Genomic DNA, 24,465 nt, shown 5'->3' with positions numbered 1-24,465 from the left:
GAGATAACGCTCAGCCTAACCTACCTCACAGGAGTGTTGTGAAGATGATAAAAATCTAATCATAATCATAAGTAAAGTTTCCCCTACATGAACAGGACATACTTCCAGGAAAACATGTCGAAGCTCAGTCTGTTAATCGCTTTAAAACCCAGAGTGATCCTAACCGTGTTTACTCAGAAGTAAGTCCCGCTAAATTCCACGGGGCTTAAATCCAGGGATCAGTGTGCTCTGAAGATCGAAGACTTTAACTAAACAATTTCTTAAATCCATCACTTTGAAGAAAAAAACACACTTATGGCAAGGGAATTCGCATCCGGAGGAAAAGGTCTGCTTAAAATAATTTAAAAACCAGACCAATGCCTTTTAGAGCAGATTTACCGATGCGTTAGTACGAACTTTACATAGAATTGAACGGAACGGTTCAGGGGGGCATTTTAAAATTGCAGTATGGCTTGGCTGTTTGAACGCATACTTACCTCGAAAGTCTACACTCAACGGGGCGTGTCGGTAACTTTCGGGCAAGATTGCGATCCTAAACACACGCGCACTGTTCCTCCCCCCCCCCCCCGCAATTCACACGGATATTTTGGATCTGGTGTGCCTAAAAAAAAAAGGACTGCTTTCTTCCTGTTTCTGTCTTTCTTTTTAAAAGAGTAAATCCTATCGAAAATGGATGCGATTGCTGGTCGGGTTTCGCCGTGTTTACTCGGAAGTAAGCCCCTAAACTGGACATACTTAAGTACGAGTCGAATTGCAGTTAAAGCCAACTTTAGGAATTTAAGCTGAAGAGTCTTACTCCTGACCCTTTTACTCTGGTGCATTTGAAAAATCGCATCATGTCGGCTATCCATTATTTTAAATTAAATGAATTTCGTTTCCCGCGAATCCACTTCCGCCGTCGCCCCCGTCACCCTTTTCGGTTTCACAAGGATTTGCAAATGTGCAGAGGATTATTCCACTAAAACAGATTAAGCGGGTTGCCGTTTTGCTACAGAACTAATATTTTGAAGCGAGTTTTTTTTTTTTTTTTAAAGAAATTCATTGTGGTGGCAAATAAAAGGGAAAGACAAGACTGTATGGAGATGCCTGCCGGGTCACTCTGTAATCTCAGCTCCTGCTTTACTCATAAGTAAATCCGCTAGATTGTTCTATGGGATTTACTTAAGAAAGGCACCCTTAAAACTTCCCTCATGTCACAGCCATGGGCACACAATCCCCAACCTGAATCTTACGTTGTTGTTTTTTTAAGCCCCGTTTGCTCGGAAGTAAGCCCTACGGAGTCCAAAGAAACTTACACTCGAGTAAAAAAAAAGTTTAGGATCAGGCTGCGCGCGGTTATTTGATCCATCTGCGTTCTGTTGAAAGTAACACCTGACATTTTAGCACGCTCCTTTGGGAATCAATCTCATTGGAATCAATAGGACTGACTCCCGAGTAAACACTGTTGAGTGCTCAGTGCTTAGGAACTTCCTGGGTCGCGTTGCAATGTGCAGAAACCACCTGGATGTTCTCTTGCGCAAACCCCCTGGAATGAATAGAGAGTAATTTTGGGTGGCAGCTTGTATACAGTGCGGGTAAATTTGCCCAGTATTTTTATTAGGGGAAATCTGGTGAGAAGTGGCACAGGAGAGCAGTCTAAATAGGCTTATTCAAAGTACTTAAATCGAAGTGGATTGAAGCTTTGGGCAGCAGGATGAACGCACTTTGTAGAAGAAAGTGGGGAGAGTTAAAGTAAAAACAACAACACCTTTCTTCTTTTTAAATGCACTTTATTTATGTTTATGGTAAATATGGTTTATGGTTCAAAGAGCTTCGGGCACATTCGCAAGAATCCTCGCTAAGGCTGTTAAGTCTGGGCAAGTGTACTTGGAAGTAAACCCATTGAACTGTGGAGGCTTACTTTCTTGGAAAGGTTCGTAGGCTCAATAGTGGCTAGCGAAACCCAGTCAGATGGGCGTGGTATAAATAATAAAAATTATTATTATTACTATTATTAGCTGCGCGAATCTTTCTCCCACCGCGTCCCGATCCATTTCACGTTTCTTCGGGGAAAAGCCCAGTTCCTCTCAGTGGGATTTCTTTGGGTTTGGAGCGTTGGTTAAAAATGTTCTTCCGTTCCCAATCTCCTTCAATTTTGCTGCTCCTACTTCTGTTTTCTCTTCTTTGAAGTGTTTTAAGCACCATGATTTTATACTATAAACAGGCTCAGAGGAAAAAATAAATCCATTCTTGGACCGGACTTGTGGATTTGCCAGGAAAGACATGCAACTCTCTCGAGCCTGCGCCGTGTTAACTTCTTCAAGCGCCCAAAGGAGAAGCAGCGTCCCTACAGACGGTCAAGGCAGCGACTTGACTGCGTAAAGTGAGCAAGGAGGAAGGGAGGCAGGCCCCCAAGGAAGCTCGTCTTAGCTCGGCCCCTTTGCGCGGAAGGATTTGGTGACTGGCCAGACCTCAGTGGAGGGTAGCTAGACGCGAACCCCAGGCAGCAGGAGGAAAGTGAGAGAAAAGAAATAGGACCGGAGAGTGAAAGAAAGTTCATTTTCTACAGCAGAAACCTTAAATGCGCTGCAACTGATCTCCCTAACTCTCTGAAGCCGAGGAGCTCAGATTTCACCATTTTCTGTTTTCCAACTCTGTGCTCTGACAAGGTGGATTACAAAAATGGGTTTGGAAAGGCTGGATCTGAACCTTATTTCTGGCAAACATTTTTCTACGCCCATATCCTGGATTACCTGGCTAATGCTCTGGATTATTATTATTAAATTAGTTTCCAGGATGGGTAAACAGCAAGAGAGGATCAATTGGGGGGGGGGAGAGAATTCCATAGTTTTGGAACCCCCATGAGAAAGGGCCTGTCCCATGGAAGTGAAAATGCAAAGTTTAATTTCTGCCATTACTTATTCTATCTATCTATCTATCTATCTATCTATCTATCTATCTATCTATCTATCTATCTATCTATTATTTTAGGCTGCTTTCTGTTTAAAATATCAAAGGTGGCTTACAACAAAAAAATAACATCAATAAAACAAAACAATTAAAACATCATCAGTATAACAGTGAGCGCAATTAAAACTGTCACCAGTGATTAGGAAATGTTTGGGCAAAAAGGTGGCATAGAAATAAATACATAATAATAATGATGTGTTTTTAAAAGGCACCCCCCAAAAAAAACAATCATTGGTGCTTGTTGTGTTGCACTGGGGAATTTCGTACGAAGGTACCACAGAGGCCCATCTCCACGTTACCTTTAGACAGTGCAATTTTTCTAGAAAAATAGGTGCCAGAACTCACCATGAACACCTCTCTCATTCTCTTAAGAGTTCCAGCGAGTTCTGACTGAAAAAAAGGCCTAGCTTTAGATAATATAACTGGGTAATGAACTTGTAGTTCTAATACATAGCGAGGGGAGTTTCAGAAAAAGCATGCAATTCTCCTTCACCCTGCCTGTGAAAGTTATCAATTTTGCTTCACTAGATGCCAAAGCTCAAACACCTGTTGAGCTGAATGACTAGCAGTAAAGCAGCAAAAGGCATATTAGAGACAGGCACCTTATCCATCTAAACACAGGAGTTATTTGCAAGCTATGGGCCATTGATTGAGCGGACCTTATTTCTACGTATTGGGTGCAACCAAGTAAGAATTAGGTATATTTCTATCCTCATTGACTTCTGCTTAACTTTTAGCTTTCCTTCGTAGGGTTGCCATATGCCCGGAATTTCCTGGACATACTCGGAATACTGTTGCTGGAAGCAGTGTCTGGGCAGAAATCAGCAAATGTCTGGGAAAATCCAGATGTCTGCAGTGCCATTTTTGGCGATTTTACTTCAACTCAACAACTTTGGGCAAAACTGAAAAAAGCTGAACAACTTTTGTGTCCAGATTTCCCCTTTTTGAAATATGGCAAACCTACATGTATCTGGTGGTTGCTACTTAGAACCAAGTGCAAAATTTTTGACATTTTGAAAATGAGGTTCAAACTGTGTGTTGGTTTGCAACCCTCAGTTCTGAGAACAAAACAGGAAAGGTGTGTGATCCTTGCACATTGCTTGGCTGTTTAAATCCTGTTGTCTTCAGCAGGATTTAAACAGCCAATTAGGTGAAAAAGTTTCAGACAGTGGACACAATCCAGCCAAAGTAAACCATTCTGAAGTCCAAATAGTTTCAGTGGGAAAACTGTGCAAAAGACTCCTAAGCAAGTACACTTTGAAATAAGCACCAATTAGTTCTACAGGAATTACTTCCTAATAAGTGTATTTTGAACTGCAGCCTTAAGAATGTGATTAACTCCCACACAGAAATCAATGGAATTTAAAAGTGTTTACGTGAGACTGGATAACACTATTTGCCTCTAGGATCAAGTGTTGGGTGATTTATTGTGGTACAAATGACTTTCCCTGGGCAGTTTTATTGACTGTTGTTTTACAGACTTCAGTATAATTGCCACCCTCATTCTCAGTAAATCTACTAGGAACAACGTCCCATGGATCTGAATGGAACATACCTCCATGCAAAGGGCACACCTACACTAAATAGAAACCCCTTTCAAACTGGGTAAACTGATGGTTCATATCCAAGGAACTCTGGGAATTCTGTGAAGGCTTACTGAACATAACCAAGCAGTCTCGCTTTCTCAGTGAAATGGTTTCAGGCAGCTGAACCCAGTATGTGTATAGTAGGAAGTAAGTCCCACTAAATTCAACAGGTCTATTCCCAAGTAGATGTGTGCAGGACTGCATCTTAACAGTGCAATTCTACACATCTGCTCAGAAGGTAAGTCCCTTTTAAGTCCATGCTATCTACTCCCAGGATGGTGGTATAGAATTGCAGGTTTAAAGCTAAGAGGTCTAAAATTGAATCTATCACACCTACTGCACTTGGAAAGTTGTCAGTGGGACAGACTTTCCAGTGGGACAGACACTAGGAATGTGGTGTCAATCATAGCAGGGTTGTGGATCAGGTTGAGAATTTAGGATCATCTTACTGGAAATATTTACATAAAATACACATTGAGTACAAGAAACATATTTTACATCCTTTTTTGCCCTTTAAAACCTTACTTTAATTAGACACAAGCTATTCTATCTCACTTAACCCCTTATTTCCTGTGTTTTCAAAGCATCACTCACAGTAATTCCAGCACTAAAAGCAAACATGTGAAGTTGCTTTGTTTTTCTGTAAATATAACTCAATGGGGTGGGGGTGGGGGAGAATTGTGCCGCTTGAGAAACCTGATGATGTTTACAGATTCAGGGACACTTTTCTCGTGGCCTAACTAATGGCAGGCTGTTTAGATGGCTCTTAAACCAGGCCTGACCTTTTGTCTTTTGACCTCCCATGCATGAAATTAGGTAGCAAAAGAAAATGTGGAGGAAAGGATAAAAAGACACTTGGAAAAGCACAAACACTCATTGTATCAGCTCACAGCCAAATGACTGGCAACATCCAGCATTATTTGTTTTGTTTTGTTTTTCAAACATTTGACTCCCCAACTACATGCTTGCTTTCATGCATAGGAAATTTGTATTCATTAGGAGGGATTATTCTCCCTTAAGGAACAAACAGCAATATTGCACTGGTGCATCGGCAGTTTAATGCCATTTTCAAAGCATTTGATTTCACTAATTTTCTTGGGAATGTTAGGCTAGTTGAGAGGTGCATGGATAAAACATGGCCGCAGGATTATAGGATCTGTCTCACATTTGGAACAAGTCTACACCTTTTTAAATCTATCTGCCTATCTATCTATCTATCTATCTATCTATCTATCTATCTATCTATCTATCATCTCAGCGTATCTGGTCCAAGCACAGGAGACATTAGTTCCCCCTAGCCCAAAATCTGCACAGAATACAAGGGAAATGTGGAATATGAATATTATCTTGCTGCTTCAAAATAAAGGTCCAACTAGTTTGGTTCTCTTTCTTCATAGGAATATGCCTTCTACCAAGTCTGTTCATTGGTCCACCTACTGTAGCTCAGTAATGTCTACACTGACTAGGAATTATTCTCAAGGGTCTGCAGAAAATGATATAATTTGCAATGTTGAACATGAATTTCCCACATTTACTGACACAGAACTGAAATTCTCTTGTATTCTCAAGGGTCTTTCCCCACCCCAGCAGGAGAATACAGGGAGAGGGTACCCTTTGCATGCAAGGTACTTGGCCTGCCACTGAGCTGTGGTCCTTCCCTAACCTTCAGTGCTAAAAGCTGGATCCCCCCCCCCCCGGAAAACCACAAGGAAAAAGAGATGGAGATAGCCATTCCCTCTGGTTTTTCTTCCAGCATCAGCAATGGCACAGTCTGTGCGAGGGAAGAACGTAACTATTCTTGCCCAATATGTTGTTGTTGTTGGCATCTGTCTGTCTCAAGAGACAATGGAAGAGTGCGCCTTCGGGGTGAATCAGGGGTCAGCAGACATTTCCAGCAGGGGGCCGGTCGACTGTCCCTCAGACCTTGTGGGGGGCTGGACTATATTTTTTTGGGAGGGCGGGGGGAGAAAGAATTCCTATGCCCCACAAATAACCCAGAGATGCATTCTAAATAAAAGGACACATTCTACTCATGTAAAAACACGCTGGTTCCTGGACGGTCCACGGGCCGCATTTAGAAGGTGATTGGGGCAGATCTGGCCCCTGGGCCTTGGTTTGCCTAGCCATGAGTTAAACCATTGAAGAGTTACATCGCCTGCTGTGACTATAGAGACCAATACACAAAATACATGTTTTATTGCAGGTGGGGCAAATGAAGGAGTCTGGTTTTTGGTGCTACAAGTGCACCATGGCATTTTTCTCTCTGCATTCCCCCCAGCAGTCATTCCTCCTCTGGTCACTGCTGCAGATACACGACCTGTCTGTTTGTCTGTCTCCAAGCACTGCAGTCATCTGCAAGGAATTCCCATATGGCAGGGTTGATGTTGCCAGCCTCCATGTCATGTCTGCAGACATCTTTGTAATGCAGTATTGGTCTGCCAACAGGCCTAGTGCCTGCCAAGATTGTAAAATAATTCCAAGTACTCCTGGCTGCACTTCTGGCTTTAAGGGAAGATTCCATGGAGACTTGCCCTGGGCGCAGTTATCAAAGTAGATAGAGAAAACTTTTTATTCTTCGTTATCATTGGTGCCATCCAGTTAACTGGAATGTTGAAAGATTCAAGAGAGACTAAGGGAAACAGTTCTTTACGCAACACATAGCTAAAACTATGGAATTTGCTTCCACAAAATGTAATAATGGACACCTACTTGGAAGACTTTAAAATGGATTAGGCAAATCCATGGAGGAGGGCTAGGCGATATCTGGTTTTCAACATCAGGATATACCAATATATCACGATGTCTGTGTCAGGGACTGGACACAGGAGGAGGAATGGAGGAGACAGCACCCCCTTCTCCTGAACCTTCCCGAGAAGAGGAGGGCAGTATAGATTTACAACGGTGATTTGCAGAAGGTCTTGACTCTGAGGCAGAAGAGGGGAAAAGCTGGGAGATAATGGAAGAGGAGGGGGGAACAGCAGAGCCAGAGCAGCTGGCTGACACATTATCATCAGAAAGCATTCCTGACCCGGCGTGCATTGAGAGTAGTAGAACAGAAAGCTGAGAGGCAGAAAGCACAGATCAGCCAGCGCAGGGATGACGTATGACAGAAGAGACGGAGGGGATGGAACTTTATTCGGAGCAATGCCATTACTGGGATGGCAAGGCACTTTTTAAAGCCTCTCTCTGTGAATACTGAATAAAGGACTTGGTAAGAACTCTTCTTATTATCTACTTCTTGGCTGCCCACCACGGGAGGGATCAGATTCCCTGAAGCCTGGCAGTCTGAAATAAGGATTGAGTTATGTAAAGGTATTGGCTGGCTTCACGGTTTTCCCTGCATCATGATTTCTGCATCACACACACACACACACACACACACACACACACACACACACACCGTGATTTCCAATATATTGCCAAGTCAAAAATTATGAAATATGAACTTCAAACTGGAAGATATATCAATAACTAAGGCTACCAGTGGCTACTATTCACAATGTCTGTGTTCAGCCTCCACTATTGGAGGTAATGCACCTTTGAAAACCAGTTGGTGGGAATCACAAGTGAGGAGAGTGCTGTTATGCTTAGGTTTGATTTGTGGGCTTACCATGGGTATCTAACTGGGTACTGCAAGAACTCAATGCTGGGCTAGATTTACTTTTGGCCTCATCCAGCAGAACTCTTCTTAACCACTAAATACCTTTTCCCTTGCATTTATACCACATTCAATAGCCAAAAGGGCTCCCAGAGCAGGTTATAGGCAGTCAATCAAGACAAGACAATCACTGTATGCAGGCTTACAATCTAAAAGACACAGTATCAAAGGCAAAATAGAAGAGAACAAGCAAACTCAGACACCGCTTCTTAAAGTGAAATAGCAGCTCTTGAAATGACTAGCTGGAATGGAAACTGTTCAGGGACAGACAGAGGTGTCAAACAGAGCTGGTCTCTCAGCTGAGCTGATAGAGTAACTCTGCTTCCCATCTCTCCCTCTGCTGCAACCCAATCCAATGGTTGCTACCAAATATGGAAGATGGAGGCTTTGACTGGTCAGGGTAAACTGACCAAGCTTTATAAATCCAGACAATACTGGTCACTGCCACCATATTTGGTCTCTGCGTCTTCTCTTCATTTTTTAAATGTAAAAGATAAGGCAAAATGTAGTAATTGCCTTTAATATATCAAATATATTTTGCTGCCTGCTCATCTCTTACACTTCTGCATGTTCAGCTGCATGCACAGCTTGATCCTAAGATTTGCCATATTACAACAGGCAAATGGTAGATTGGTAATGGACACTGCATCCTGACCACTGAACATGCCTGATATCCCAACTCATGATAACTTTGTTGAAGCTGTAAGGGTTGTGTGTGTGTGTGTGTGTGTGTGTGTGTAATTACACTGTTGCAGGTAGGTATCCCAGTGTGAATGTTGAATAATGAGATACAAGTGACCATGACCCAGTACTACGGCAGGCATCCTTTTAGTCAAGTCCAGGGAATATAATGAGAACCAAGCCAGTTGAGAAAGGCCAAAAATCAGAATTACTTGAGGCCTCCTTGTACAAATATATAACACTATGTTTTCCAAAATGCTTCCTTAATTAACAGATGTGCAGTTGTTAACCCATAAACTAGTACAATTAATTACACAATTAATAACAGAGTCTAACTTTTGCAGGTTACGTAGGATTGCAGCTGGGGCTCTTCCTTGCCAAATTATACTGAATGCAGGAGATGGCAATATTGCCAAGAACTTGTGAAATAACCTCTTTTAGACAATGCCTTTGGCTGCCTGGCCTGACCTGGAAGTCAATTTAAGCTGCAGCAGAAGCACAGTTATGTGGGTAACTGGAATAAAAGTATTTATTACGATGCAATCCTAACCATAGCTAGTCAGTAGTAAATCCTACTGAATTTAATGGAGCTTCCTCTGGGGCAGGGGTGCCCGAACCTTTTCCAAAGAGGGCCAGATTTGATGCATGACAGCCAACCAAAGTTGTAAGTTGTTGAGCTTTTTTTAGGACTGAAGTTGCTGAGAGCTTCTTCTGTAAATTTAACTCAGGGAATATACTACCACAGGGGATGAATTAAACCGACTGGCGACCCCCGGTAAGTGGGGTTAGGATTGCTGCCTGTGTGTCATGAACTGGCAGGACTACAGGGAGGAGGAAGGGGATCCTGGCAAGTGTAGTCAGGACTGGGACACACTGCGGCAAGCAGGGAATGGGGAAGGAAGTACTCACAGGGTGATGGAGGATGGTGAGGAGTTGAAGGTCAAAGCACCAGAGCCACAGAACCCAGAGCCAGAGGAGCTCGTATCCCCACAAACATGGTGGGCTCTGAGGTGTAGGGAGCAGCAGGTGTGGCACTCTAGGAGGCTAAGGCAGGTGATTGCTAGCTCTGGAAGGAGGGGTGTGATTCCTCAGGTGGAGGAGGCTTGGAACAGGTGAGGGTCACATGCCTCATCAAGAACACATGCAAAGTACAAAAGGGGACCAGAGCTGATGTGCTATGTATGTTCAACTGCCCATTGTGGATGATGAAGAAGAAGAGTTTCGATTTGATATCCCGCTTTATCACTACCCTAAGGAGTCTCAAAGCAGCTAACAATCTCCTTTTCCCTTCCTCCCTCACAACAAACACTCTGTGAAGTGAGTGAGGCTGAGAGACTTCAGAGAAGTGTGACTAGCCCAAGGTCACCCAGCAGCTGCATCTGAATGAGTGGGGAATCAAATCCGGTTCACCACATTACGAGTCCAGCACTCTTAACCACTACACCACACTGGTCTTTGGCTTGGATGCTCCTGGACATCTATGGAACTGTGCTTTGGGTTTGACTCTGGACTGTATTCTGACTGCTGGACTTCAGACTTGGCTACTTGGCTTGACCCTGGACTGTGTTTCCTGACCTTTGGACTTTGCTTGACTGACTTGACATCCAGACTTTGAACTTGACATACTGACTTGCTGCCAGGTAGGCCAGAGGTTCAAGACACTTAGTCTCTGTCTTTCTTATTAATAAAATTATATCCTGCCCTAAACTGCAAGCATCCTCAGGCTGGATCACATAAAAATAATACAAAAACATAGAACAAAATGGCTAAAACCATTCTATAATATCATCTGCTCCCTATAGCAATGCCAAGTGGCTCAATATCTCAACCCCTATCCCTACTTAAGCCTGGAGGAAATGAAAGGTTTACAGCTGGTGCCAAAAGCTAAACACTGCTGGAATCAGTTACACATTAAGGGAAAATCATTCTACAGCCAGGGTGTCACCAACAAGAAGGCCCCATCTCAAGCAAAAAGCACATTGGACTTCACTCTGTATGGGGTAACAAAAGGGACATCCCTGGCAGATCATTAAGCCTGGGTAATGCTCCTTCAGATAATTGGGTCCTAAGGCATTCAGGACTTTGTACATAAGCATTAAAACCTTGAACTGGGCTTGGTAGCAAATAAGCAGCAATGTAAACTGTTTAGAACTGCTGTTACATGGTTCTGACAACCGTATCAGTCAACACCTTGGCTGCTGTATTTTGCATCAGCTACAGTCACTGAAACATCTTCAAGGGCAGCCCCATGATGATTACAGTAATCTAATCCAGAGATTACCAGACTATGGACTACTGTGACCAGAGGGCATGAGCCTGTAAAAAGTTGGCGACCCTATGCTTTAGTCCTGATATCCTCTAAGAAACAGAGCCTGTTGCTATCCTGCATAAAGTGGATCAGCTCAGAGAACAAAACCAAGTTACTTTATGTCCCTTGGAAAAAGGCTTGCAGGATATTCATCTGCTCACATATGATGCAAATAGTGTTCCACCTCAAAGACAGCTAAGCTAACTGCTTTGGGATCACCTTTTCATATAGAAACTAACAGATAATCTGAGAATGCAGACAAACTTAACTGTGTTGACTTTTAGCCAAATGCTGTGTTTCTTGTGGTTTCATGAACCCAATTAAAATACGACAATTTGGATACAGTCCATTCTGGCACACTTCCTCTTTGGATACCATGTGTGTTAAAGTTGATTAGTTATTCATATTGAGGGGATTATGAGTCAAAAATTCCACCTTCCCCTGCAGTAAAATGGAAAGATGCAAATCAGCACACCACCCTTCAGAACTGCTTGTTCATTTGGCTGCCAACACAGTGGGTACAAGGGTGGAATTTTCATTTGTCTTCAGACTGAGATAAAAGGAAAGATTTCAAAATACAAGCAGAGTCCGTTTCCTTTCATCTTCCCCATTGTTGATGGCTACATTGTTGGATTACACATAAATATGGTTCAAAATTGTAATATGTTTTTAAAAATAGCATATTTCCCAGCTTTGTGTCACACGTTTCATCTATTGCTTCTCCCGTTTCCCCAAATACACACAAACAACTAAAGCTATTGCAAGTATTGTTTCTTCAGCTATTTTGAAACAATGGAGCCATCCTTGTCACAAATAATGCCCATAAATTCAAACACACGGTCGAGGGTATTTCTTGATGGTTTTTTTTTTCCTGGGGAGACCTGGGGTATGACTAAACAATGAATCCCTTTTCCATTTCCAAGATCAATGCAACAACAAGAGGAAGCAAAAATGAAAGATTTCAGCTCAAGAACATTCTGCACTTGAACTTTTGTTCCATCGACTATTATCACTCTGAAAAGGTAAAAATGAATTCCTTTGCTTCATGGGAGAGAAAAAAAGATTGAACGATATGAAGCCAAATCTCCAAACAGCCTGCTTCAGACTATGACAGGCAAAGTGGAAAATACTCATGAAGAAAAGAGAGTTTTGATTAAGGAGTAGTTTTGCTGTAGTGATCAAAGTGAAAATGCTAGCAAAAGAAAAGCACCTAGAAAGAAGAAATACAAACAAAATCTAAGTTATTTACAGTGTCACTTGTGTATAAACCTATATTTACTGTTAAAGATGCTCTAGACTAAAGGACTTTTAGCTGATTAATTTCCTGCCTTTCAATTGATTAAAATTGATTGATCTATTTAAATGTATTTGTAGATCACCAGAACCTCAATACTGGGCCCTTTTCAAAATAGTGAAGGAAGTACAGGGTAATTTCTGAGATGGCAAGCCTGTCTCTGGGCTGTACCTCCTCAAACTGAAGCTGATGGCTTGCATGACTCAATACCTTTTCAACAAAAAATAAAAATATCTATCCACCTAGAAAACTGGGATGGTGGGGGAAATGGTACTAGCCTAACCTTTTGCCTAACATGTCAGTTTTCTATAGGCAATGAGTTTTGTTATGTTTATCTGAAGAAGCAGTCAATCAAATGACTTCCTACTGTACTCTCAAGTATACATTAGTATACATCTCTGAACATTTAAAAAAAGATATAATGGCTAATATGTTATCCTAGGAGTGGCTATGAACTTCAAAGGCTATCGTCTTTAAAATTCTGAAAAAATAAAAAAGGCATTTCCCCCCCTTTGCTCATTCATCTTATGACTCTTACAGCACATGTTACAGCCATGTATTCCAAAGGTTTCTGTGCAATAACTAGAAGTAGAAACTTAACCTCTTCAAATTAAAATTGAAATTTCCATAATGTTTGTGGTAGTGAGGGACTAAACCACATCTGGGCTCAGATATCATACAGTGGGGATTCTTGTTTCACTCACAGAATATTTTTTTTTTTGGAAAAACACAAATGGTTCATTAAAATGAACACAAAAGCTGATTTGGGCTGTAATCCTAATCCAATTTACCTAGGAGTAAGACCATTGAATTCAATGGGATTTACTTCTGAATAGACAGGTTAGGTTTACAACTTTAGTAAGGCATTTTATCAAATGATTAGTAGTTCTCCATATATGTATACCTAAGGGCAAAATACTATTTTTTTTGTGTAGCAGTTTAATTTTAGCATGGAAACTTTGCTATTCCTTAAAATTTAAGAAAAATGTATATATTGATAAAAAGGAAAGACTTCTATATTTTCAATCCAAACAGCCAAGGTTTGGGTCTTTCACTTTTCAGTGTTATAGCATAATGTCAGAAGGGGCTTTGTGCTGCACAGCTGAATACTCAGCCAAACTGTGACTGACACATTCAAATGTATTAAATATTTTTTTTATTGTCATGAAGCCAAGTGATTAACCACACTGTTGCTAGAAGGCAAATTAGACCTTGGCAAAGAAGATGGCAGGGTTGATGGTAGGTCACTGAGCAATGGTTTCACCTAGAATTAGAATATTTCTTTTTTGTTTTATTCGCATGATGTGATAGGTCCCTGTGTGATTTCAAGAATGCATTTATACCAAGATCTTGTTTTGCTATATTGCATCCTTTTCAGTCTTTTCAAATCCTTTTGGTTTATATTGATTTGCTCATGTGATTGTCTGTTTTATGTGTGCTCATACAAATCTGCATGCATGTTTACTGCCAAATGATTGGAAGGGAAATATCACGCATAATTTTTTTTGAATTCCAGTTAATCAAAGACTTTAAGAATAATGTAGTGAAGCGACACTTAACAAAAATCAATTTCATTAATTCCAGATCCTCTTTAGCCCCATTATACAGCTGTATGAAAATTACTAACTGTGAAATATAAAAAAGATTATTCTGTAATTGAAACCTTTTTTGTTTTTAGTTAAATTTTGAAATCAATAAAATTCAAATTAAAATAGAGCAATTTCCTAACTCTTCCCCTGTTGGCTCAATATACAGTCATAATTGCTGTGAAACAAACGTATTCAGAAGAGTTGAAAATGATCATGCTGGCTTCTTAATAAACTGTTATGAGTCTTGCTTTCTCTAGCAAACTCTGAACTCAAGCAAACCTGTAAAATAATATGGCAAATAGGACACAACCATGCCAGATAGGAATGTAATGAAAAGGGGATATATCCCCTGGCCCTGCCAAAACTGAAATGAAGCAATTTAGATTTAGGGACACCAATATTGTACTGGCTCTGAATACTAGATCCAGTTTGTAGTGGTAGTAATATACAATTGTCATCATCTTTAAGCTCTAGCCTTGTGAGCTTCCAGAAGCATCTGGCTAACTGCTACTGGAAACTATAGGTGCTAGATGAGGTGAACCTTTTGTCTGATCCAGCAATGCAAGTCTTCTTACATGCTTATGATGGGTGAGCACTTGTATAGATGTCAATGGTATAGAAAAGTGGCTTCTGAGAACCAGCTCAAATCTCTTCACATGCTGAGCTTTTCAAGTACACTGGGTGTTGAACTGGCTTGATTACCCATTTCCTTTCAAAGTAATAGGAGGTGACCTTACCAAACCTGGCAGGACAGCTTACTCTATGGTAGTAACCCTTTCATGCATTGATTAGACTTAAGCATGTTGGTTTTTTGAGGCTGGTTATCCCACACTTCAGTGGGAGGGATATAATAGAGCTCTTCAGCGGTCAGGGCTTTTTTTCTAGAACTTGTTGAGCTCCCAAGTTTCTTGATACGTATCCTCGGGCTTCCAAATTCAACCAAGTATGAGATGATGTGTGCAGAATTAGGTGTACACATGACTGAATACTGGGCATGGACTAGCACTATAAAATACTGGCTGTGTTGCCATTTTCGTTCCCAGCCTTTAAGTCTACTTTCCGATTTACCTAAGGACTCCTATAAACCCAGATGACTCCAACTCATACACAGCAAAATTAGATCTATTGGTATTGACTTGGAATTATTGTATAATTCTATTTAACGCAATATCCAAATTAGATTAAAGGATATTGAAAAACAAAACACTGAGTCAACTGTAAATAAAATAATCTCCCACAAGTTCTATGGTTTAAATACAACCAATAACAGGCTCACTTATATCTCAAAGTTAATAATTCCAGCTCAATGTAGGACATTTATGTTAGCCCAATTGAATATTTCCCCCTCAACTTTTGTAAGGGCAGATATTTAAATATCCATAGAAATGATAGACATTGTGGATGTTATTTGAATGGCCGGACACTGTAGAACATATTATTTTCTACTGTCCACTATACAACCAGCTACACAAATGTGTGTTATCCCCTTTTTTGGGTAGTTTGAAAATAGCAGATTCTACCTGTCTGGTATTAACCTGGAGATAACTGCAAGGGTGGCTGAGTTTCTGTCAATGGTATCTCTTAGAGTGGTCAATGGCATGGTATAGCAGGAAGACACTCCAATGAAAATTTCTGTTACAATATATCTTATATGGCTGTTTCTCTCTCTTTCTCTCTCTCTCTCTCTCTGTGTGTGTGTGTACACACAAATTGTGTATACACAAATTGTATATGGATGTTTTAAAATGGTCTATATCTGTAATGCCTAATAAAGTTTTGGAGAAAGAGAAAGAAAGCATTAATTAGACTTAAGCATGTTGGTTATATGAGGCTGATTCTTCAGCAGTCAGGGCTTTTTTTCTAGAAGAGGTGCCAGAACTTGTTGAGCTTTTTAAGGGAGATATACCCAGCCTCCATCGTGCAACACAGAACGCCGTGGCACAACACTACATAGGTGCTGGAACGACCACATTGATGGGTCTCAAACCCTCAGTGAGGGACTTCCCCTGCATGCGAAGACAGACTCTGTTGGATTGAGCAATAGTGGTTTCTGCATGTGCTGTAGAAGGAAGTGAGGGGCAGATGGGATTAGTCTACACAAATCCAGAGGTGGAGTCCCTAAAACAACTGGATGGCACCTTGTATGCCTCCTTCCAGCAACTCCTGCAGCCAAGCTGGTGCCAAACCTATTGCTCTGTTTTCCTTTGAACCACATCAGCAAGAAGGGGGGGGGGGTCAGGGTGGATAAAAATAAATGATTTTTTTTAAAAAAATGGATTTTTAAAATTTAAATTGGTTTTTTTTTAATAAAATGCTTTTGGAGGAAACCTCTTTCTAAAGATAGTTTTCTATTTAAGTTACATTATAGTCCAAAGGCTATTCATCAGGAAATAAGGATTTGTTTTTAATTATGTAGCATTAGGCTTTATATGCAGTGTTTAAATGAACTCCATTAATCCATTCACAATGCCATGCCTTTCCAGAGGTTTCTGTAAGATTGTTTGGGGCAGTTTTTCTAACGAGGTATCACAGATGCTTGTTCTTGCAGTTCTCAAAAGTGTGAATTTGTGTCTGCAGAGATAACATGCCTTTTCTTCATAGCAAAAATGTTATAAAATAAACATACAGAGTTGAGAGAAAAACCTTAAACCCATCGTTCTTTTGCAAATTTATATACACAGAATCAACCCCTTACCTCTTAAATACTAAGTTCCAAGAGGTTCAATGAATAGATTGTTTGGAGTGGAGTAGATCTGCAGAAGTAGCTAAGTGTGAAGCAGTAAAAATGAAAGTGCAACCTTGTGAGCAGAATACTCCATGAGTCTTGGGATCTTTGTGTAATAATTGTGCAAGTCAGTTGAATGTCTGTGTAACTCAAACTTGAGGCAAGTGCTGAAGGCACTTCAGGGCTGGCAACCTCTTCCCAATCACACTGGGTTCCAGCAACTGCACTAACACTTAACTGTACAGAATAGGCACCTGAATGTATAAGCAAATCCAAAGAGGGGTGTGTGTGGAAATAGTAACTGGGATCTATAGGTCCTTGGCGACATCTTGAAGTGCTTGCCAGTCAACTAATAAGAGTTCACTGGTTCCAGGCCCTTCTTCCCAAGGCTTGTCTGACATTGTCCAAACAATAAAGTCTCTACCTGGAACTTCAGTCCTGCAGCAGGAATCCCTGAAGTTCTCTGCTCCAGTATTGCACCCAGAGCTCAGAAACTACTTGCGCTAATGAAATTCCCGGTCGCAAAATGCACCTAGAACAATGGGGAGTTTCAAACACTGGGTGTGGAAGAGGGCTTCGGATGAAGGAGAAGGTGGCAGAAATTGCTGCCTCCCTTAAATGAATGGAGGAGAATCTTAGAATTCAAATTCATTCACAGTAAGGTCTAATACCATATTTCAAAAAACAACAACAACTAATAACCTTAATTTCCTGTGACCGGACACACACAATGTAGCTGTTAATCTAACCTTCAAAATGTTAATTTGAAATTTCTTTAGAAGATACAAGAAAAGGCTTCAGATCAATTCTTCCTACATGAAAATTACAAATGATCTTAAAGAGGGCCTTATATGTATATCAGATACCATTTGAAGCAATGCCTGCATTTGTTTAATCTTTCCGGTGTCAAACTAACAGCCCATTTGCAATATCATGCATAATTAATTTGTTTTCCATATAGTAATACGATTAACAACTTCACATTTTACACGGGGTACTGAGTCATGTTCAAATAAAACAAGTTCTAATGAGAAAAATTGGATGTGGCAGCAAACCAGTGTTCCACTAAGCAATCCAGATTCAGATGTGTTTGCCTCTCTTTTCTGCATGTATTTTTGTCAGGATTCCACTGTAAACAAGATAATTTCTTTTGTGTCAGGTTATCCAGAGTAAATGTGTTTTAATGAACAGCTCTTTCATTGTAAATATCGCAATATGTTGAAAAGGTATTTACATATGATGTTTTGGAGATTAAGTACAATCTGCTACGTATGAAGACAGATTTGCTCAATGAGGGCCTCTAATGTTAGCCACCTATGTTTTAATTGTCAAAGTCCTATATGCCAAATACATAATTATTTCAACAGACTGAGTCAATGTTAGCCCTTCTTGCTTTGCCTAAATCTCTCCTAGCTTCCTTTCAAATGTCTCACCTTCATGCCAGTCTTCTGTAAGAGCACACCACCTTTCAAGCTTGCTTTCATAGGCCCTGTTTCTTTCACCCCTCTTTTTCTAGGATCTTCTGCCTACCTGGACTTCCTAAATTCAGACCATCCAATCTACTGCCAGAGGCTTATCTCACTGGCAAGTCCCTTTGGCACAAGGCAGGTAGGTTGCACCTACAACTGTCAGGGACCCTTCTGCCTAGCCAGCATTTGTGTCACAAGCAGAGAACTGAGCCAAATCTCTTCCAGAGTGCCCTAGTGTCCCACAATACGGATGTCAAAACAAAACACAAATGACGTGTTATTTAAGGACACGCAACATGTCAAGGCCAGAAGATAAAAATAGATGTCAAGAGCAGGTGGTGAGCAATTCTGTTGCAGATGTAAAGCAGGTCTTGCCTTTCTCATTTAATCCCAACAACAACAACCCTGTAAGATAGGTTTGGATGAGAGGCAGTTACTGGCCCAAGGTAATCCAGCAAGCTTCATGACCAAGTGGGGAATTTGAACCCTGGTCTACCCAAGTCCTAGTCCGATGCCTGGCCTAACTGCTACACCACACTGACACAACACATTGTCTTAGAGCAACAGCTGAAATAAGTCACAGCAAGCAGGGCCAATGTCAGGAGAGTGCATTGATGGACACCTGCCAAGGCCCCTCGCTGCAAAGTCACCCACTGTTAAACCACAGAACCTCCTGGCCCTGCTGCTCCTCTACTTTGCTGTTTCTGAGTTGCAGGGATGTATTAAAACCAAAAAAGGATATATTAGTTAGATATTATCATTCCTCGCTCATGTTTGTGAGTTTAGCATATGTCCCTTTGCAGCTCAAAATAAGGAAGCTGTTGATAAAAGTAGCTTTAGCCTTTTAGTTAAGTAACCCAGGATGCTTTAATGCAGACTACATTTCCTGGTAATTTACCTTTTCTCCCTTAAAAACAATAAACACGCAAAACAGTCTTCTTATAAGTAAAGAAAAAATTATTCATTCAGTTTCACAGAAGCAGTCTTGAGAGTGGTGACAAAAAATAGTTGCAGACATCTATTGTACTTTAGATGAAAATGGTATCTGAGCTGGCCTACATCTTTAGTTATGGATGAGCAAAGAGAAGTGATGAGTATTTGAATATCAAGAAGCAGAGAAAAGAGAGAGCAGGCCAGGAACATAGCCAGCTTTTAGAGCATGGACCCCGCTTACCTGGCAGTACACAACGGGAGTGACTCTCACAGGTAGGACTGCCAACTTCCTCTGTGTGTGCTTTTCTAGTGAACACGTCTTGTTGGTTTGAGTGCATTGTAAATATCCCACATGAGCAAGTAAGCAGTGGCCATACTGAGGAGATGGAGAAGTTTTTGGCCTCGCACAGGGTGCCATATTATGAAAGATTGCCAAAGTCTGCCCCTGAGGAGGTGGAGCTACTCAGAAAGGGTGGCCACCAATGGCATCTTGCCTGAGCACCTGCTCCAGCACTGATGACAGGCTGTGCCCAGTAAATTCCTTCTAAACAATGTGCTACAGAAGAAATCCCAGTCCTTATTGTCACATATAAACAAGTACTGAGTCAAGCTTTCCTACCCTTTTAAACCACCACTCTCTCCCAAATTGGGTCAGATACCCAGCTCAGTTGGAGGGAAGGAGCAATGCTTAATTTACTGGAGCTATGCCAAGGTATACCAGCTGAAGATCCTGTACAGTATCTTTGTTTAAAATCAAAATACTTTAAAAAGCAAATAGTAATAAGATAAGGAAAATCTGCTTTAATGTTCCTGCAGTTGGCAAGAGGAATAAGTTTGCATTAAACATTATCATGAATGGAGGTTCTTAAAGCGGTGGCAGTGTGACGGTGCAGCTGTTGCCCTTTGAGATGCCAAAACTTAATGAAGTAGGATAAACCTTGCCGAGGAGACAAACACATAAATGAGATTTATCCCAAGAAGGATTAACTTCTGTACTTACACATTTCCAAGGACAAATAGCGAGGAAAGCTTTCCACATGTCATCAGACGGTGGGCCTGTGGGGGGTGATTTGAGTTTCACACACGCTGAGAATGTCACAAATCCTTTGGAACATGTTAGAATCAATGTTTCTTGTTGATCCAAGTAGAAGTCTCCAGAGCCCCCAAGTGCAAGCATGTTAACAAAATCCTCCGCTAAGGGGTCATTCAAAAAAGCAAGTCACACATCTAGGAGGAAGGAGAAGGTAGCAAAGTGGTGACAATTTGCAACAAGCAAGAGAAGTTAAAAATGTGGTGGTCTTTCCAGCACAGTCACTTAACGTTGGTCAACATGATACAATCAGAACAGGGATAATTCCAAGAATTGCATCCTCAGTGGGAGCTCCCCACTGCAGGAGGAATTATTCCCCCCCCCCGCCTTGGTCCTGATCTTTCTTGGAATGCAGGTACAGCAGAAGCCACTTGGGTTTCCCTGACTCCAGCCTTTCAGTAGCTCTTGATCAGGAGGTTGTCAGCAAGCTGTCCACAGCACCAGTTAGGGGCTCCCTGACTGCGCTTCAAGCATACTGTGTTTTAAACATAAAAAACAGCAAAAGAGCAAATCTAATCTTTAGGGCAGATGCAAGGTCTTTTGCTGCCCAAACAGAAGCCATCATAGATTATGAAGGGCTGGTTTTGACCTATAAATATTAATAATAATTTTATCATTTGTACCCCGCCCATCTAACTGGGTTGCCCCAGCTTTAAATGGCTCAGGACTGCAATACCTCAAGGTCTGCCTCTCCCCACTTGCACTGACCCGGACCCTGAAATCATAATCTGAGGCCCTTCTTCATGTGCGTCCTCTACGAGATGTCTAGAGGGTGGCAACATGAGAGTGGGCTTTTTCTACAGTGGCTCCCTGCTTGTGGAATGCTTTCCCCAAGGAGGTTTGCCTGTCACCTTCATTACAGGTGCCAGGCAAAAACGTTCTTCTTATTCCAGGCTTTTGGCTAATTAAACAGTATATGACCTTCTAAAATGTATATTTATATAGTTTTTGCTTGTTACTATGTTATGTATTTTTGTATTTTTATATTGTAAACCACCATGTGATCCTTGGATAAAAGGCTGTATAGAAATGTAATAAAAATCAATAAATGAATGCAGGAATGATAACATCATATACTTTTATTGACTTTTGGTGGGTCTTGTTGTCATTTACTAATCATGAGGAAAGCACCATTTCTGGGCAAGGCACTGGAGCCTGTGGTAGCATCTCAACAACTAGGATCATTAGATTGAGCATTTTCTTACTCCTTTCCCACTACCCCACCATCCCCTGGTGCTACTTTATTTTTAGAAATACTAATCCTCCCCTAAGGTTACAGCATTCTTTCATGGCAATCAACATAGAATAACACACTTGTAAACTGTGAGCAGATTTGATTTGGAACATGCTGATAAATTTGGCAGTAGAAAATAGGTCACTGATTATATTTCCAATTTGCATTTGGCTCTCGTTGACTTTCTGCTAAGTGTGCCAGAAACACAGGTGCTTAAACGGAGTGTTGCAGTCTTGGAGTGATATGGTCTATCTTGCTTTCATCACACCATGCCTTAGAGTTACCTTGTGCTGTTTTGATAGAGCTATTAATTTAAATTCTTTATTTAAGGTTTGTCTCTCCTTAAAAAAACCCCTTCAAACAGATTTTCGCATATGAATGGAGTGAAACAAAGAATATAATCTTAACCCCAGTGAATGGTTTTCAGACTGACATCTGTACATTAAGAATATGTAAAAATACCAATTTCATGCTCTGACAGCTTATTCTGCATTGGTGGTGGTGGGATAATACCATGGGAATGCAAAATGTCAAAGCATTACATAATGTCAGCCATTCACATGTTCGTCTGATGAGCTATCATGGAGTGTTCCTTAAGGGACATTTCCCCCCCTGAAAAATGAGAACGAGGGAGGAAAAGAACCAACAAAACAAAAGAATTAAAAAAAACAGGCCTGACTCAAAAATTAACATTATTGTCCAAGCCTGGGCAGTGTGTATGGAGGTCCTGGGCTGTCCAGACAACAAATCCCCCCTCAGCCTTGCTGATGTGGTCCAAAGTCAAGGAGAGTAATGTTTCGCTGCAGCTTGGCTGCAGGAGTTGCTGGAAGGAGGCATACAAGGCGACATCAAACCATTTTAGTGACTCCACTGCAGATTTGTGTAGGGTTTACTCCTTAGCCTTTTCTTTTCCCAATGATCTATCCCAAAGCAGTGGAGGTTTAGGATCCTTCTAGATTGGCTTCCTCTCCATCTGCCCCTCATTTTCCTTTACAGCACATGCAGAAACCACCTTCTCGGCCACGATACCCACTATTGGTCTTTTCCACACATCTGCTGGAGCCTGTCTTTGCTTGCATAGAAGTCCCTAACTCACTGAGGGTTTGAGACTCTTGGCTACCCCTCACCAGCTTTAGCCATCCAGTCAAAGACGTTTCCTAGGGTCTGGCTGCTGTCACATGCTAATAGCTTATAGGAACCACAGATGAGAGGTGAATGCAGGGTGGGGACCAAAGGTGGACAAACTACCCCAGAAGGTTCCCCCCACCAGAGATACTATCCCTCCCCTAATACTCCATACACCCCTTGCATGGACTACCTAGCACTTCAGAAGATTTGTCCAGGCTAGTACTGGGTGCTTGCTGACTCTCAGGGAGCCTTACACTGTGGGAAATTGCTGAATCCTTGCAAGCTCTGACTAAGTTGAAGGTGTTTATTCCAAAACAGCAAATTCACCCCTTTCTACCTTGATTTGCCTTGTTTTAAGTTTGGTGATGCTTCTTTTATCATTTATCAGCCACTGTTAATGGTCATAAAAAGTGTGAGAGTGAAAATAAATCCTAAAGAAATGTACCATAATTGTATTTGGCTACATAGTACAATACAACAGCAGGTCTCTGTGCGGCTGCTGCAGGCCAGTGATTCCCTATCACTGCAACAGACCCATTTCTACAATTCCACTCAGTCCAATCCTCCTCCTGTAGCAGTATGGACCCAAAACATACCATGGTATATTTAAAGTTTAAAAAAATCTATGACATTATAAGCTTATTGAGGCTTATTCTTAATAGGCTTTCATGTTTATTTACAGGATTTACTAAGGTCTGTGGTTTCATTGAGTTACTTTAAATAGGGTTACTGTTCCTTTATTAAATTTCTATACTACCCTTTATCCGAGGATCACATATAACCATTAAGAATGTAGTTATGGACAAAGGATGATGGCAATAAACTCTCTCTACACGCCAGGTCTGGGAATAGAGTGTTGGAAGGTCTACAGACACGAAATGGATTTTTATATGTTTCGGAAACAACAAAGGTGCTGATTGCAAGGAAACAAAAAAAGGCCAGCTATGAAAATGGATTAAAATTAATAGAAGGATGAGAAGGTGATTAAAAAAGAATAAAGTGGCATCATCAGGAAGCATTTGGACTTATGTTTGTAACAGGAATGGGAAACCTAATTATTTTAAAAATTGTATTAAATTTAAATAATTTGGATCCATTTAAAACACACACACACATACATAGTGGTACCTCGGGTTACATCTGCTTCAGGTTACAAACTCCGGTAACCTGGAAATATTACCTTGGGTTAAGAACTTTGCTTCAGGATGAGAACAGAAATCGTGCTACGATGGCGCAGCGGCAGGCCCCATTAGCTAAAGTGGTGCTTCAGGTTAAGAACAGACCTCCGGAACGAATTAAGTTCTTAACCCGAGGTACCACTGTGTATATATGTATGTGTGTGTGTGTGTGTGTGTGTGTACCAGGTTAGTTTTTTCCTCTATTCAAGCCCTAGCAAATTACCCTCCTTCTCTGGTTAACACACAACTCACTACACCCAGAGACTTTTACAAGTAGTCTTCAACTTGGCACTCACGTCCTTCACTCTTGGGTCCCTTCAACCTTCTTAGGGTTGCTGTACACAACCACCAGCTGTCATTTGGCAATAGCCACAACACCTTGCTCTCCTCCTAGCAGGCCTTCAGCTCTTTGCCCTGGCGATACCAGTTCCTCGGTTACATCTCCAACTTCCCTTCAGAGACAAACCTCTTCTCCTAGTTGCTCCCCTAAGCCCTCACTGTGCCACTCCAACAGCTACTCTAGTCTGACCAGTACTGAACCTGGCCTTTTATCACTAATATCTGAGTGAAATCCTGTCCTATGATTGGTTTGTAGTTATGGGCCAATGAGATGAGGCGGAATGTCTACTTACTGACCAGTTAA

The 24,465-nt window shown here is 41.2% G+C and overlaps 1 protein-coding gene across 2 annotated transcripts in view; it reads right to left on the bottom strand.

Annotated features, from left to right (window-relative positions):
* The window catches only part of PAX5 (paired box 5), a 260,888-nt gene extending 236,423 nt beyond the window's left edge, over nt 1-24,465 (bottom strand). The window contains exons 1-2 of one of the 2 annotated variants that reach the window (XM_083481891.1): nt 24,119-24,465; nt 20,193-20,419 (exon numbers count right to left, since the gene is read on the bottom strand). The gene's annotated coding sequence lies outside the window, so the exon portion shown is untranslated. The remainder of the gene's footprint in view (nt 1-20,192; nt 20,420-24,118) is intronic. The other variant, XM_083481892.1, reaches the window with a different exon arrangement.

Source organism: Podarcis liolepis (genome assembly GCF_965112155.1).
Source record: "Podarcis liolepis genome assembly, chromosome: 17".
NCBI classification, from domain to species: Eukaryota; Metazoa; Chordata; class Lepidosauria; order Squamata; family Lacertidae; genus Podarcis; species Podarcis liolepis.
Note: the sequence above shows the minus strand (reverse complement) of the source record. Positions and strands in the feature narration are given on the sequence as shown.